The sequence below is a fragment of the Eriocheir sinensis genome, chromosome 54, assembly GCF_024679095.1.
Source record: "Eriocheir sinensis breed Jianghai 21 chromosome 54, ASM2467909v1, whole genome shotgun sequence".
Lineage (NCBI taxonomy): Eukaryota > Metazoa > Arthropoda > Malacostraca > Decapoda > Varunidae > Eriocheir > Eriocheir sinensis.
The window spans coordinates 33,292-45,596 of record NC_066562.1 but is presented as its reverse complement, the minus strand read 5'-3'; the positions used below and the strand labels follow the sequence as shown (position 1 = coordinate 45,596).

General features: G+C 42.4%; 1 protein-coding gene and 2 long non-coding RNA genes across 52 annotated transcripts in view; 2 read left to right on the top strand and 1 right to left on the bottom strand.

Moving 5' to 3' along the window:
- The window catches only part of LOC126983473 (AP2-associated protein kinase 1-like), a 129,893-nt gene that overhangs the window by 91,645 nt on the left and 25,943 nt on the right, over positions 1-12,305 (top strand). The gene's annotated exons all lie outside the window — the stretch shown is intronic.
- On the bottom strand, positions 1,897-4,665 carry LOC126983475 (uncharacterized). The gene is made up of 2 exons (XR_007735917.1): positions 4,517-4,665; positions 1,897-4,372 (listed from the first exon to the last, which is right to left on the bottom strand). It is a non-coding gene; the product is annotated as an uncharacterized LOC126983475 (long non-coding RNA).
- LOC126983478 (uncharacterized) lies at positions 4,754-7,719 on the top strand. The gene is made up of 2 exons (XR_007735921.1): positions 4,754-4,899; positions 5,039-7,719. It is a non-coding gene; the product is annotated as an uncharacterized LOC126983478 (long non-coding RNA).

The following is a 12,305-nucleotide window of genomic DNA, read 5'->3' as shown; positions in this document are numbered from 1 at the left end:
ACATGACTGCCAGGCCTGTTCCACTCACCCACCACTCTGTTAGTATTGGCACTCACTCACCACATGACTGCCAGGCCTGTTCCACTCACCCACCACTCTGTTAGTATTGACACTCACTCACCACATGACTGCCAGGCCTGTTCCACTCACCCACCACTCATTTTTTTCCCCTAATATTCTCTCTCTCTCTCTCTCTCTCTCTCTCTCTCTCTCTCTCTCTCTCTCTCTCTCTCTCTCTCTCTCTCTCTCTCTCTCTCTCTCTCTCTCTCTCTCTCTCTCTCTCTCTCTCTCTCTCTCTCTCTCTCTCTCTCTCTCTCTCTCTCTCTCTCTCTCTCTCTCTCTCTCTCTCTCTCTCTCTCTCTCTCTCTCTCTCTCTCTCTCTCTCTCTCTCTCTCTCTCTCTCTCTCTCTCTCTCTCTCTCTCTCTCTCTCTCTCTCTCTCTCTCTCTCTCTCTCTCTCTCTCTCTCTCTCTCTCTCTCTCTTATAATTAGAGACAAATTGTGAGTTACCTTGAGCCACTCATTAATTGGGGACTCACAACATGGCTTCCAAACAAAGATCCTGCCTATCAAATCTATTAACCTTTTATAACGACCTCTTCACTGTTTATGACGTAACCAAATCACTGGACGTAGTCTATCTTGATTCAGAAAGCGTTTGATAAAGTCCGCATCATAAATTACTTTACAAATTAAAACAAATAGGTATTGACGGTCAGGTAAACCAATGGATCGCGAATTGGTTGAGCAACAGACAACAAAGAGTAGTGATTGACGGATTTAACTCAGAGTGGGCGCCGGTCACTAGCGGCGTCCCTCAGGGCTCGGTTCTTGGCCCAGTGCTCTTCATTATTTACATCAACGACGTGGATGTTGGACTCAATAATCGCATTAGTAAATTTGCAGACACAAAGATTGATAACTCGATTCTCACTGACGAAGACAGGCAAAGCCTCCAAGAGGATTTGCACAAAATTTCAGCTTGGTCGGATAGATGGGAGATGCCCTTTAACGTAGACAAATGCCAGGTCCTTCAAGTTGGAACAAGAAATAAGAAGTTCGAATACGAAATGCACGGCGTTAAACTCACAAGCGTTCAATGCGTTAAGGACTTGGGGGTCAAAATCGCGTCAAACCTCAAATTCTCACATCAATGCATCGATGCAACAAATAAAGCGAACAGAATGTTGGGCTTCATTAAAAGAAACTTTGTATTCAAGAATAAAGATGTAATACTTCCGCTCTACAATAGTTTAGTCAGACCCCACTTGGATATGCGGTCCAGTTTTGGTCTCCTCACCATGCAAAGGATATTGCTAAATTAGAAGGTGTTCAGCGTCAACACGAAAATTATCCCTTCATGCTTGCAACAAATCCTACGAAGAAAGGCTTTCTACCCTTAACATGTTCTCTCTGAGAAGCGTCGCCTCGAGGAAAACTGATCGAATGTTTTAAAATACTTAATGGTTTCACGAATGTAGACAGATCAACATTGTTTATGATCGATGACACTTTGCGCACGAGGAACAATGGCTTAAAACTCAGATGTAGACAAGTAAATTCAGACTGCACCAAAATTTTTCTTCACCAGCGTTGTAGCGAGAATGGAATAAGCTCCAATCATCAGTGGTCCAGTGTAACACGATTGACTCCTTCAAAAATAAGCTCGACCGTCACTTCCTTCAACTTAATATCAACTAGAGTAGAAATGCAACGTTTTGGAGTCTTCTGATTAATGTAAAATCACTTAGTTAAGGACAGACCACCAAGTCTGGACCATGGGGTCTGTGGTCTGATTTTCTATGTAAATCTATGTAAATCTCTCTCTCTCTCTCTCTCTCTCTCTCTCTCTCTCTCTCTCTCTCTCTCTCTCTCTCTCTCTCTCTCTCTCTCTCTCTCTCTCTCTCTCTCTCTCTCTCTCTCTCTCTCTCTCTCTCTCTCTCTCTCTCTATTCTCTTAATTCCTGTCCCCTCTCTTCCCTTTCCTCCCCTTTATCTTCCTTTTTTTCTCCCTTTAGTACTTTTAAATGGCACTGCACATGAAGGGTCAAAATGTTATTGGTATAGGAACGGAGCTGTCGACGAGAGCATTGCTGTTGGCGCCGCTGGGACAGGCCATAGAATCTCTAGTCCATATTCTTAAATGTATCGGCGCCTCAGCTCACCAGTTTGGAAAGCCTCGTGGAAGTTGCTGGGATTTTCATGGATGGTTTTGTGACTCCAGGGATAGTTTTACCTGACTTCTGGACCTTGAACGGGAAAACACCCACGAAAACCCGGCTAATCTTCTCTGTGGCCTTGGGAAATGGTCGCAATGGGAGCCTGATATGTTTAAGGATATGGAGCTAAGCCTTCACCGTCATCCCTAGAGCAGAGTGTGTGTGTGTACCATCAGTCTGTGTCTTATAATCACCTTTTTCAATGTGTGGATCCCCTGAAGTAGCCAGTCTGGTAGTAGTTGTTTATACACGCGCCTTATGCATAACCACAAGATTCTCTCCCCTTACGTGGGTTGTCTGGGTTCTCCTAGCCCTGTTTACATCCCTTTCAATTCCCTTCCCTTCTCTTCCCTTTTTCTCTCTTCCTTTCCCTTCCCTTCCCTTCCCTTCCCTTCCTGTCCCTTCCCTTCTTCTCTCGTCCCTTCCCTTCTTTTCTCATCCCTTCTCTTCCCTTCCCATCCCTTCCCTTCCCTTCCCGTCCCTTCCCTTCCCTTCCCATCCCTTCCCTTCTTCTCTCGTCCCTTCCCTTCCCTTCCTGTCCTTTCCCTTCCCTTCCCCTTTTTTATCTGCTACTCCCTACTCCCTCCTCCCCTCCCCCCCCCGGCCTCTTCCATGGGGGCGTGACAGACATTGTTTCAGAGCAGAATAGTATTACCGCTGTGAATACACCCGGAAGTAAAAGAAAAAAAAAACAACCCAGCATTGTACATACGTTAGTTTGTTTATTCTGTTTTTGATTGTTTATACATAGTGTCATTATATATTCTATTAGAGCAGTTTATGTAAAGCGTAAACACACACACACACACACACACACACACACACCTACATGAGCAGTGTATATATGTATCAATAGCTTTCTTCAGCCTACCATTGTTGCATTATGTAGCCTGTTTTGTATGATAATTGGTCAACTGATGTTATGTTAGTGTGTCTATCAATCGGCCAACCGAATATGTCCACCGAGGCTGCTGGGCAATCTGTACGCACCCTTCCGTCACAGTCCAGGGTCATAAGGCTACCCCTGGAAATGCCTACAACTTCTATGGTACCCTTGTCAAATATGTGTGCTTGTGGCTTGAAAGGTTTAAGAATATGCTACCACCAGGGTCATAAAACTACCCCTGGAAATGCTTACAACTTCTATGGTACCCTTGTCAAGTATGTGTGCTTGGGGCCCGAAAGGTTTAAGAATGTGACCCTAAGACTGTGCTCCGTTCCAGCCACTGTCTAAAGCATTGCTCGTAAGAATACACAGTTGTCCCACGCCTACTCCTATCCATGGGTCAAGGGAGTCACCTCTCGGCTGCTGGCTTCCCATAGAGACAACTTGAATTAATGGTAACTCGTGACAAACAGAAGACACGTTAAAGGTATACAGTACAGCAAGGAGGTGAGAGGTAGCGTCCTATCAAGGGAGCTGTGTGCCTTAGACAGTGGCTGGGACTTGCTGGAGATACTCACTTCCGTCTGGAAAAGAAAACAAAACGACAGAAAAACTGGAAAATTGAGGTGAGGTGTTGAAAGGGAACTCAGAACGGCTAACACTCTTCATTTCAACTCTATCTTCAATTAGTTACCCACACAGTATATATTTTTTTTCTAATTTTCTTACCCCTATCTAAGAAAAGTACTCGCAAGTTGAGTTGAGGTGTATAAGTGAACTTGGAACTTTTATCAATCTATATTTCAAAGCTAGTTTATTCTCTGTACCTCGCCTCAGTTACCCCACACAGCATAGTTTTTTTTCTTGAATTTTCTTACTCCTGTCTTAAGAAAACTACCCACAAATTGAGCTGAGGCATAGAACTGAACCTGGAACTTTAATCAATCAATCTACATTTCAAAGCTAGTTTATTCTCTGTACCTCACCTCAGTTACACAGCATAGTCTTTTTTCTTGATTTTTCTTACTTCATCTTAAGAAAACTAACCACAAATTGAGCTTAGGCATAGAACTGAACCTGGAACTTTTACCAATCTATATTTCAATGCTAGATTATTCTCTGTACCTCACCTCAGTTACACAGCATAGTCTTTTTTCTTGATTTTTCTTACTCCTGTCTAAGAAAACTACCTGCAAATTGAACTGAAGCATAGAAGTGAACCTGGAACTTTTATCAATCTATATTTCAATGCTAGTTTATTCTCTGTACCTCACCTCAGTTACACAGCATAGTCTTTTTTCTTGATTTTTTTTACTCCTGTCTAAGAAAACTACCTGCAAATTGAACTCAAGCATAGAAGTGAACCTGGAACTTTTACCAATCTATATTTTAATGCTAGTTTATTCTCTGTACCGCACCTCAGTTACTCTTTTTTTCTTGAATTTTCTTACTTCTGTCTTAAGAAAACTACCCACAAATTGAGCTGAGGCATAGAAGTGAACCTGGAACTTTTACCAATCTATATTTCAGTGCTAGCTCATTCTCTGTACCTCATTTCCGTTACCCTAAGTGCTTTTTTTTTTTTTTTTTTTTTTTTTTTTTTTTTTTTACTAACATCCCCCAAAATCAGAAACGTGTTGGGAAATTGAGCTGAGGTGGAGATGTGAACCAGGAATGGCTATCAGTATCCATTTCGACTCAAGTTCCTCCTCTGTACCTCACCTAAAAATCCCTCACTGTATAGTATTTTTTCTCTTGATAGTTGAGTAATCATTGGCACACAGAAATTGGCTGAGGTACAGAAGTCAACTAGGAATGGCTATCACTCTATATTTTGACTCTAGTTTCTCCTCTCCACCTCACCCCAATAGCCTGCACAGTGTAACATTTTTCAGTATTTTTTCCCTTGATAATTCCCTTAAAAATTGGGCTGAGGTACAGAAGTCAACCAGGAACAGGTGTCAATCTATATTTTGACTCAAGTTTCTCCTCTCTACCTCACCCCAATATCCCACACAGTAATTATTGGCATACAGAGAATGGGGCTGAGGTACAGAAGTCATCTAGGAACAGGTGTCAATCTATATTTCGACTCTACTTTCTCCTCTCTACCTCACCCCAATATCCCGCACAGCAATTATTGGCGCACAGAGAATTGGGCTGAGGTATATAAGTCAACTAGGAATGGCTATCAATCTATATTTCAATTCTAGTTTCTCCTCTATACCTCACCTCAATCTCCCAGTTTTCATCGTAATGTGAGTCTCCATTGGCACACAGAGAATTGGGCTGAGGTATATAAGTCAACTAGGAACGACTATCAATCTATATTTCAATTCTAGTTTCTCCTCTATACCTCACCCCAGTCTCCCAGTTTTCCTTGTCATGTGAGTGAGTACCCAATGGCGTGCGTCGTACAGATTGGCCCACACGCCCCGCCCAGGACGACAAAAGCCACCACCAGAGTTACCGAGTGCAAGTGTTAGTGTTAAGTAGAGCAGGCAAGGTGATGTACTGTGTCGCATTGCCCTGCTGTCTTGAAGGCCGAATGTGCTCCTGGGAAAGTTGGTCTCCTGTACAACACACTAGAGAGGTTGATACGAAATAATGCGGGAGAAATATCAGACTAAAGCGCTCTCCCCTTCCTCACACCAAGGCTTCATCATGTGCTGTAGTAGTAGTAATAGTAGCAATCATAGTAGTAATAGTAGTAGTAGGAGTAGTAGAAAAAGCAAGTATCCATATTGTGAAGTCCACTCTTAAACTGGCTCTCAAAAAATAGAAATAAATAAATAACTGACAATATAAATAGATCAACAAAGAACAGAGAGAAATCAAGGTTCCCAGGAGTACGTTCGGTCCCGTCATCTCCGGCAACAACTTCAAATTTGTAGTTCCTCTATTTTTTTAACGCTGTGAATCTTGGTAGAGACTTTCTTTTGGTTCTTTTACATCCCTGGAACAGCCCTGTCGATGACCCCTGAGTGTGCGTGTCCCCCCGGGCACCACAACAACCACCACCACCTGTCTCTTGACCTAACCTACTCTGGGGGGGGTTGCCGAGCCTTGCGCAGCCGGGGTCCAGTCGGGGATTAAGTCAGGCCAGAAATTATAGTCTTGGGAAATTGAGACGAGGGATAGAAATGCAAATGATAGTCAAGGAAAAGATTGGTTAACTTTCTTGTGTTTTGATGTAGTTTTTGTCCCTGAGATCAATTTTGTCGAGACAGAAACTATAGTCTTGGAAAATTGAGACGAGGGATACAAATGGAAATGATAGTGAAGGAAAAGATTGGTTAATTTTCTTGTGTTTTGGCTTAGTTTGTTTTTGTCCCTCAGACCAGTTTTTCAAGAGGAGCTTTTAGTTGAGACAGAAACTATAATCTCAGGAAATTGAGACGAGGGATACAAATGGAAGTGATAGTCAAGGGAAAGATTGGTTAACTTTCTTTTCTTTTGGCTTAGCTTGTTTTTGTCCCTGAGATCAATTTTGTTGAGAAAGAAACTAGTCTTGGAAAATTGAGACGAGGGACAGAAATGCAAATGATAGTCAAAGAAAAGGTTGATAGATTTTCTTCTGTTCTGACTTAATTTGATTTTGTCCCTCAGATCAGATTTTCAAGAGGAGATTTTAGTCGAGACAGAAACTATAGTCTTTGAAAAATTGTGATGAGTTGGAAAAATTCAAACAATAGTCAAAGGGAAGATTGGTTAACTTTCTTTCAATTTGACCGGGTTTATTTTTGCGCCTCAGACCAGTTTTCAAGAGGAGTTTTTAGTCGAGAAAAAACCCTACCCTGGGAAAGGTCAGCCGTGGTGTGGCAAATGAACCGTCAAAGTAAAGACTGACAACCATTCTCTATTTTGACTCATTTACAGACTGCAGCTTCCCAGTATTTCCGAGTGCATAGTTCACCTCCTTGTTATCAGAGGCCTGGCGTAGGAGAGTGCATCATGTTGTCAAAGGAGATACGTGAAATTCAAATTGTCGAAGATACAACCCTTACAATTACCTCTACAACCACCTCAAAGCCTTCATTACAATCACCCTTACAGTCAATAGTAGTAGTCGTAGTAGTGTTTTCGGTGCCCTGGGTATGGTCAGGCTCTCCAAGAAGTCCCCATAACATGCACACACAAGTAAAAAAAACACAGTTGTATCAGCGTCAATTTGAATTCCATGCGGGTCGTACTGTCACAACATGGTGCCTGTGGTGAGGGTGGGCAAGCTCATCTATTCTATGCCTCTATATATCCCTGACTGGACCACTAGCGTACCAACCGGCAAACCCACCCCTAAATTATCACCTTTATTTTGTCCCCTGGTGTAAATAGGGAAGTTTTTGTCTCTGCAGAAAGCATAACATCAATAATATTCACTCATACTTATATCTATAGGATTAAAAACTCTTTGAAGTTCAGCATGAGACAGACAAGCAGACAGACAGACAGACAGACAGACAGACATTGCTGCTGCTGCTGCTGCTGCCTCTCCATTCACTCATTCTCTCTCTGTCTCTCTCAGTTCAACACTTGTTCAGAAACGAGAACAAATAAAGAACGACAACAACCTGAATTAGTGGAAATTTAGGCAATAATAAAAAAAGCAAAGTGATGGTCCGGACTTTCATTACCTATCCTTCAATCCAGGGCTGTTCCAGAGATTAAACTTGTAATGTACTTCTTCTGTATTGACTTATATTTCCGTAGAGCATTGCGTACCAGTGCTGACAAGACTTCTCTCGGCTTTCCTTAGTGCTGCACTTAGTTGCTTGACCGATGGAATTCTATGCATGTGTTTCTATTGATCTTTTTTTTATTTAACTTTTCTTGTTGATGAGGTTATTGAAGCACTTTCCATAGTCTCTGTAACAGCCTGAACTAACCTTAGCCTAGTAGTGGTCGCCTCCATAGTCCAACGCAAATATGAAGTCAGTCTGAGTGGGGCCGAACCACTGCATCACTCTCTCCCTCATGTGTCACCTGTGTACTGTTTGAAATTGTGTGTCAAATATTCTGTTTACGCTGAATAAGAGTTGGCAGCGCTGCGGCCAGGGAACTCCTCGAGTGCCACGCCCAAACTGACTTCGTAGCTGAGGTGGACTGTAGTGAACAGATATTTGGTGCTGGGACGCAGTGGCCGGTGGAGGTATTAACACACGGAAGGGATGCTCACCAGTCTGTATGCAGCGTTCCAACTAGTACTCCTTTCTAGGTCATTGGTTTAACTTTGTCATGGACATCCATGAAAAAACTAAACTTGAAATGGCAGAAAGTAACTCCTGCCAAACAGTTTAGCTGCTGTTGTAATGTTTTACCTAATGCAACAAAGTGTAATTATTGTGTCAAAATAGGTGAATATTTAGTGTACCAGCAACCCAGCTTGTCAGCCTGTTGTCACGTGGCGTGGGTAATGTATGAAGCCTGCACACAGGAAGCAGTTATCAGCAGCAGCACTATGCAGCAGTAATGATGACTACCAATAGTTACAATTAATTTTGACTTTCAAATTCTCAATACTGTGGCAGCCAGCTGTTTTGTTCTTTTATAAGACTGCTGATTATTATTATGAAACAGCCCTAGCACTGCCCTCCACAGGGAAAAGTATAGGAAAACAGCTGCGTATGACAGTATTAATAACTTGAAACAAAATCAACTATAAATGACGTTATTCACCATTGTTGTCTGCATGTTACTGATAATGACAACTGTTTGCTGTACGTAGGCTGTCATGCATTATCCATGAAGCTGGACACGGTGTAATAGTGGTTCCCAGAGCACGGTAATGCACACCTCAGACTCCCAGCGCTGTAACCATAGCAACACACTGGGCTAGCAACGTAGAATGGATGAAAAGCCCCGGAGCCTCTGGAAACAGCCCAGCCAGGAGGGAGCACTTCCAATGTATGTATGCTGGAGAGGAGGCTGTTGTTCCCCCACTGTGAGGCCTTTGTAATGGTGCATCAGGCTGGTGAACATTCCCAGGTACACAGTGGTGGTGGTGGTGGTGGTGGTTGAGGTTCTTCAGGCTGTGTGTCCGAGCAGCCCCAAGCCCCTCAGGAAGCCTGTGACCAGGCTTTCCCAGCAGGATCTCACTGAGTGTGTGTTGTGTTGTTGGCATGAATGGTTGTGTGCTGTGCAGTGTTGGGGTTGTTGTGACACAGACCGGTAAGGGAAGTTGTTACTTGTACAGGCTATGCTTCCTGAAGGTACTGGGCTGCCCCCGCCCTGGCAACCCTCACAGTGATCACACTCACATACACTTTGAATACTGGGTTTTCACACTGCTGTAAAAAGTAATGTGCTACCCTTGCTCTCGTACATATCCCTCACAGTGATCACACTCACATACACTCTGAATACTGGCTTTTCACACTGCCATAAGGAGACACTGCAGTTCCCAGGATATCCCTCACAGTGATCATTCTCACATACACTCTGAATACTGGCTTTTCACACTGCCATAAAGAGACACTGGATTCCATAATCAGTAAATGAATTCCTTTGATATCCCTCGCAATGATCCCTCATGTAAAGACTCCTGCCCATATAGATAAACCTGTCGGCGCCCTAGTTTGCCTCTCGTTGAAGTTGCTGGGACATTCCTTGACTGTTCTGTGATGCTGGTGATACTTTTACATGACTTCTGCACCACGAATGGGAAAAATCCTCCTTGTAAACCCGGTTGATCTCCTTTTTGGCCTTGGGAAATGGTCGTACTGGGAGCCTGAGACATCTTATAATATGGACTTCTGAACACTGGCTTTTCATGCTGTGTAGAAAGATGACACCTTGTGAATTCTCAGGGTATTCCTCATAGTGGTCACTCTTGCTTATGCTTGTTAGGTGCCATTTTACCCGGTAGCAGCGGGGATCATGTTTCTTAATGGTCCCTCTAAGCTAGAAAAATGAGAAAAAATCATCACTCACACAAACCATTTCATAATATATATCAAAGCATTTGTGATCAGTTTATGCATCATCTATTTTGGGGGGTTTATATCATGGCACAAATTTGGCCCGTCGCTGCTACATGGTAAAGCCACAAATTTGGCCCGTCGCTGCTACATGGTAAAGCCACAAATTTGGCCCGTCGCTGCTACATGGTAAAGCCACAAATTTGGCCCATCGCTGCTACATGGTAAAGCCACAAAATTGGCCCCTCGCTGCTACAAGGTAAATCCACAAATTTATTACGTCTGCTACATCATGGTAAAGCCACAAATTTGATGGTAAAGCCAAATTTGGCCCATCGCTGCTACATGGTAAAGCCACAAATTTGGCCCATCGCTGCTACATGGTAAAATACAAATTTATTATCGCTGCTACATGGTAAAGCCACAAATTTGGCCCATCGCTGCTACATGGTAAAGCCACAAATTTGGCCCATCGCTGCTACATGGTAAAGCCACAAATTTGGCCCATCGCTGCTACATGGTAAAGCCACAAATTTGGCCCATCGCTGCTACATGGTAAAGCCACAAATTTGGCCCATCTCTGCTACATGGTAAAGCCACAAATTTGGCCCATCGCTGCTACATGGTAAAGCCACAAATTTGGCCCATCGCTGCTACATGGTAAAGCCACAAATTTGGCCCATCGCTGCTACCAGGTTAATGTATATATTGAGTCCCAGCAAGCATTCATGTTAGGTGCCATTGACTTTATATACTGAGTGCCAAGAAACATTGATAATAAGTGCCAATCAATGTTTACATGAATGCCAAGAAACATTAATTATGTGCCGTTTGGTGTACGGTATATTAGGAGTGCCGAGAAGCAATCATGTTCACTGCTTTATGCCGAGTGCCAAGGAGCCTGCATAGTAACATGGGCATACATATTTAGCAATGCTAGTAACACTGTACCTAATCTGGTCTCTGTACGGTTGCTAATAGGACCACACTGAGTAATATTTAGCAATTCTTTCCTAATTTGCAGACTTGGAAGGTTGCTGAGTAGGAAGGTTTGTAATGGGACCAAATTCCGTCATTTTTAGCAACATGTTTCTGATCTAGACTCCACAACGTTGTTAACACTTTGGCGCACACCCTCCCATCTGATTTTCTCGTCCAAAACGCACACCTAACTGGCTACCTTGAGCACGTGGTATACAATTTTCAAAACTCATTTATCGAATCTTTTGCTCGGTTCACTTTTATGAAACTACATACATTCCACTGTAAATTGTAAGCTCTTTCATATGAAAAGAAAAAAAATAATGTTTGTTTTATATTTTACCAAGATATCATGAGTTGAAGTGAAGCGAACCGATTTCTGAAATGAAAAACTCACATTTTCACATAGAAGGATTAGAAATACAACAAATTGTGCTCTATAACCAAAGAAGCAGACATTTATGAGCTAATTAACACAACAAACAATTTTGATACACCAATTATAACGGTCATAAATTTGAAAAAAAAAAAAAAAAAAGTTCACTTTTTTCCACTTATCTCTATAACTGTTATAGTTTCTTTTATTTTTTTTTATGGTTTCATCTTAAAGAACAGATCATTACCTATACAATGGTAGTTTCAGATTTCTTATATGACGTATAGTTGATGAGTTAGGCTTGAAAGAAAAAAATATTGAACCCTGCCCCCCACCACACACTAACCCGTCCGCAACCGTTTGAGAGAGTCAACTGAAGAGATTTTCTGTTCTGTCACCCAGGAAAATTTCCCGGCAAGAAGGGTCTATCAGCTTACCTCAAGCTGACATGTGCTAGCCTGTCTACAGACCAATTATCACGCGTTAATGAGAATTACAGAATTTTTGGTGATTTTTTTTTTGTCCCGTGACGCGACAGTCACGTCAAACATAAGCCGTGCTTTTTGACCAGACAATTATACTGACGTGTTTGTCACGTCCACGTGTGCGATAGTGTTGATAGGGCAAAATTCAGTCAGTTTTAGCAACATGTTTCCAATCTAGATTCCGTGTGGTTGACAGCAGGGCAAGATGGAGTCATTTTTAGCATCACATTTCCAATTCAGAGTGTACGGTTGTTAGTTCAGTCAGGATTAGCAACATGTTCGTGATCTAGACTCAGTATGGTTGTTAAGGGCCAGTTTCAGTAATTTTTAGCTACATGTTCCTGATCTAGACTCTGCACAGTCACTAAAATCAGGTTGAACTTTGCTAAAACAGAAAATATTGGCACACCTCAACCCTCTTTTTTTTTTTTTTTTTTTTTCCT